The following is a 5591-nucleotide window of genomic DNA, read 5'->3' as shown; positions in this document are numbered from 1 at the left end:
TTTTACACACCTGCATCAAATGATGGAAGGCCTAAGGAGAACACTGACTTGCTGAGGAGGTTGTTACTATCACTAGGGAGAGAACTAAAACATGCAGGGTGCCGGCCCTCGAGGACCGACTTTGAACACCCCTGCAACAGACAATTTAGAAAGCCAATGGCCTGCTGGAAGCATGGTGGCCTGAAAGGCGGCTCCAGTGCAACAGATGGGCTGAGTAAAATGGCACAAGGATTTTTGGGTTCATTTCTGTTTTGGTGTGACCAAAGAGATATAAAATAAATTAAAAATTTTGCAGTGAAGCATTTAGGAACTATATTAGATGACATTTTTGATTATCTTCATTCTTAGGATTAGTTGACATGTAATTGAGTTCTGAGCAAACCAAGATGTTTTACTATAACGTTATTATGCTAACGGCATAAGCAGCTTTTTCCCCCCAGTGTGTGTTTTACAGTTATCATAGCTTTGATACAATAAAAGTAAAATTATGGAGACTGCATGAGCAGGAAGGACTTATTTTCATTGCGGAGACCAGTTTTCAATCCAACTTGCACACTAGTCAGCAAAGAGCTCCCATGGCAGCCACACACCAGTTATGATTGGATCCATTTTGCATCATGAATTCAGAAAAATTGAGAGTCTTCAGATGATGTGCTGGTGATGGTGTTGGGGGGCGCAGAGAGACTTCAGCACAAAGTCACATGGACATTTTTGAGATAAGATCGCAAAAGTGAAGCACATGAGAAAAAAAATGGTATAACTTAAGCATCTGTTATATATGTGTTGGTGTGGCAGAGCAGATCTCATGGTTTAGATATTCTGTCTTTGACAAAACAGTATTTGGTGTATTTAAACATTACATATTCAGCCAACAATAACAGATGTTTTCACGCCTTATTTGGTTCTGTTTGATAATTTCTTACATAACCTGCATTATGAGTGTCATTTTATTTAAATGTTGTCCGCAAAGAGGCTTTGTACGCATGCAAGTGTGACAGTCAGTTCTCTAACAGTTCTCTTCCACCACCTATTGGAGGACTTGTGAAAATGCAGTTATCAGATACAAATTCGTCAAACTGGGCAATAATTTGGTTTTAGATTGCTGTGTTGAAATACTTGAAGCTATTATCAGGCAATAGATTGAACTGATGAGACAGTTATGTTTATTATGCTTGATATTTGTTCTTGTTTTTTAATAAAAAGGTTGTAGCACACTTAAAGAAATACCATAATACGTGTCTCTAAACATTTGCCACTGCATATTTAGGCATTCACTTTTGGGTAAGCAATTCAACAGAGTCAATTTTCTTTTACGCATACCATCTTTTAAGCATATATTGTCCTGATTTCTGCCAGCACAAACTGACCTCACTAAACTGACATAAAGCCAGAACTTATATAAGCCCAAAATTTGCAGAATCACACTATTTTTGCCTTTATAAAACAACAACAGCAACAACAAAAATGAAATCCCTAGTTGAGGCAAATGTTTGCTGTCTGGAATCAAAGCATTTCTGGCAAAATTCAGATGTTTCTGTTCTGGTTCTACCTATTAGTGTTGCAATGGTGCAAGCAGTTGCACCATACGACTTATGTTTTATGTGATGTGAAACATAAATGGTGAATAGAAGCAGCAGAAAGTCTCACTTTTCTTACACTCAGTCCCACTTTTACATCTAAATTACAGAAATCTAGCTGTCAAAACATTACTCTGTCATTCAAACTTTTAGTCTATCTACAGTTGGCTTTCTAACAACAACAACAACAACAACAACAACAACATGTAGTTTGGCCCTAAAAACTAATTTCAAGCTAATGCAACAAATATGTTTGGAAAATAAGTCAAAGTACTGATAATGTTACTCATGAACTGAAAAAAAGCCAAAGTTACTGAGCTAAATATTATGAGTAAACGTGTTTGATAAGAACAGTCCTCTCTCAAGTTTAGCTAACAGTTTTTTCATTGACCAAGTCTTTTTAAAAACCAATAATCACTCACTGACAATCAGCCTTCTTAATTTCAAGAATCTCACTCACTTTTCCTGCGTAGCAACTTTTTGGAGGGAAAGTAAAAGTGCTCACCGCACAGTATCCTCTTTCAAAATATATTTTTACTGGAAGTCTTTTATTTTTTTTGCTTAGAAAAGGTTCAGATTTCATTTCACATCAATAGGCAGCTAAACTCTAAGGTTGTAGATGGCTTGCCATTATGTAGACATGATAGTACCTTTATATTTTAGAGAGGTAAAACTTCAAAAACTCATTATCTTTAAGAGCGGCATATCTTTAAAAAATGATAGACCAGTAGTAGTTTCTTTGTGTTATGTGCGCTGAAGATTTCTGGCTTATCTGATATTTACTCTCTTCAAGAGCGGCACTTGAACAGACGGTGGTCGAGCTGCTTCTGGTCCCGTTTTGTTGTCTTAAGAGCCTTGACTCGTGTAAAAAAGCAGCTGAACAATTGTTCTACTTAAACATATCTATCTTATGATTTTTTTAAAAATATGACTGTATCCCTGTTTTATTGAGCTGTATCATTAATTTGTGTTTTTTAAAATTATGTTTGAATTTGTTTACATTTTGTGCTTTTTCTTTTTGAAGATCATTGGGGATTTTGTCTATAAAAGTTTACTATTAACTATATGTTCTCTTTTTCTTCCTGTGTGCTCTCTCAATAATTTTGATAGCTTTTCTTTTCTCTAAATATATAAGAAAAACAATTCAATTTTACACTTGAATTCAGATTTCAAATGCCAAAACACAAACTAGAAACACTTTTTTTTTGGGAAAATTTATTTTGTAGGCGATACATGTTTGAAGAGATTGTCTTGACAATGAAGCTGTCCAATTCCCCAACAACCAGGAGAGTACATAAAAGAAACTGAATTACTTTTCACACAAACTGTACACTATGTGAATATATTGTATCACAAGGGTTCAACATGGAGACCCTTTGTTAGACTAAAACTGACTCCATGAAGCATCAGTAACAAAGTTCAAACCATCGTTACTAGTTGAAAAGTGCTTCTTTTTTTTTTTCCACTAAGAGATGCACCGAGAAATCTCCTGTTGACCCAAACCCACCAATTTCCAGTTTCATCACCCCAGTCTGATGACGAGCTGGTAGGAAATGTAAAAGTCCTATAAATTTTTTGATCATTGAACACACCATATCTAGAAACACTGTCAAACGTAGCATGGACACTGTTACTGACCAAACATTAAAAGTTAGCTCAATTTCCTATCGGAGAATTTAAAGTATCAGTGAGGTGTTTAAGAGTCACAGGAAGCACAGAGATTATAATAACCTATTTGAAATATAAATGTATTTTTTCTATGACATGTTGAGATACTAATGTGGTTCATTAAAGCCACATGACAGCACTAACGTTTGAGAACAGGAAGTCAGTACGACAAAGTTGCTCTGTTTTATGCCTTTGGATCTCAACTTGTGTCTGTAATTTGCAAATACTTGCAGCCTTTTGGAAACCTTGTCGTCAGAAAAAAAAAGGATCTACATTATTTGGGAAGTCATGTTTTAATACTATCCAGGCTAAAGGCTAAAGTAAGATGTTAACACTAGGTAAAATGGCTAATTTTGTATTTAGTCTAGGTTTGTTTCTTTTGTAAATCCTCTTTCTCACACATGAGGCATGACAATGTCTTTATATTTTTAATAACTAAATAACTAATGATCACTTATGGCAGGGGGGCTAGTAAAATCAATACTTTTAGTCTTAAAGAGAAATCGACATTGATAGGCAGGACAATTTTAATCGGTGCATCTCTAGGCCCAAATTTTTATTCCCACTATGCTTTACCTCTATTTTTTCATTATTATTATTAAAGATATGTTATTTTAAAAATCCCCATGTATTTTACACAAATGTATTATGTTCATTTTTGTTACAATTTCTTTACAAAGTCTTCAGTGTGTGCTTCAATTCTGTAAACTCGAACACACAAGACGGCCGGGGCTCCTCCGGAGGAGCTGGATTAAATATCATGCTCCGAATACACAATGAAGACACTTCATACAATCAAACATCCCGATTAGAAACAGTCATCGAAATCTGTCTTTTACATATAAACCGCGAAAGCAATCACAGGGACTGAAGCAGATAAAACGTGACTGATTATTTGGAAGAGAATAGTGAAAAAAGAGAGCGACAGCAGTCTGTGCAGTGTGAGTCATCTGAAACGTAGGGGGAAGAACAAAAAAAACAGCGTAGCGTCGCAAGTGCTAGTCTTTGAGTGGTTTCTCCACTTTTATTTTTATTTTTTTAGGACCATTCTTTGTATAATAATAATAAAAAGAAACTGATGTGGCAGAGAAAATGCATGAACAAAAATATGTATAAAAACGGGAGGGCCTTTCCTTTCAACCCTGATCTTTTGTGTTGTTGTCGTCTGGATCCTCTTCACTATCGAAATCGCTGTGGAGGGTCTTGGCTATAGTAGTGATGTTTCTATCCTCCTTCTTTATCTGAACTGGTAAAGGAGTCACTGGTTACAAAAGGGAGACAAACAGAATTTATTAAATAGTAAATTTTTTTCAGGGTGCTGTTGCCAAAACAGACAAATCATGTTCATCATCTTCAAGGTTTCCCCCAGAAAACTTGCTAAGGCCGGCATTTTTTTGAGTTAATTTTTTTTTTTAAGTTGACAGGAAATTTGAAAATGTCACTTGATAATTATGTGTTATTGGAAGATTAATATCTGAACACCAACTATAAAGTCTTAAACAATGCAAACATAAAAAAAAAAACAAAAAAAAACAACTTAATCAATAATTTAATGCTAAGCCTCGTGGGGGCACAAGTAAAGTCTTTGTATTGGCTTATAATACACTGGGGGAAATCCTGATCTTTACAGTCAAAAAAGAAAAAAGCTTGTTCAGATCATTTTTACTAAAACTCAAAGCTCTCACCTGATTGGACGAACTGGTCTTCAGCTCCTCCGCCATGATTGCCGTGAGCGGCGCTAACAGTCTCCTTTTGCTCTTCGTCCGCGACAATTCTCTGCCTAGCGCTCTCAAAAACCGATTTGATGACGATAGAATCCTCGTAGATCTGGAGTGGACAAGAAACAGAATTAATCAGAGCTTAAGCTGCTAGTCTGTCGAGTCGGGATCGAAAAACCCGTTTGTGACGACGACGGAGGAATGAAAACGAAGGAAAGGAGCTAGCTAGCCGGTGAGAGAGTTTCTGAGCCTTCACCTGGGATCCCTCCAGGTTGTAAGTCTGTGCATTGTGACATAGAAGGAAGACATCCTTTTCCAAATCCCCAACGCTTCTGTACTTGTGGTTACGAACACGCTCCTGAGAAGCAGAGGGTGAAAAAAAGTTAATCTAGACATAATTTAATACATGTACAAGAGAGAATTTCACAAGTTGAAACTGGAAGTTTATGCACACTGCACTAAGATACAAAACTATTTTTCTAGCAGTTGGTGCTAAAATCTACTGATGTTGCCTTGAATATATATATTTATATATATTTCCCTTCTTATTCATTTCAATCTGTTAATCCACATTTTTCATGAACTGCTATGTTAGCAGTCACAATGACAATGAGATAAGTGTATAGGT

Source organism: Poecilia formosa, unplaced genomic scaffold (genome assembly GCF_000485575.1).
Source record: "Poecilia formosa unplaced genomic scaffold, Poecilia_formosa-5.1.2 Scaffold28, whole genome shotgun sequence".
NCBI classification, from domain to species: Eukaryota; Metazoa; Chordata; class Actinopteri; order Cyprinodontiformes; family Poeciliidae; genus Poecilia; species Poecilia formosa.
The sequence above is the reverse complement of the archived record's forward strand: the minus strand, read 5'-3'. Positions refer to the sequence as shown.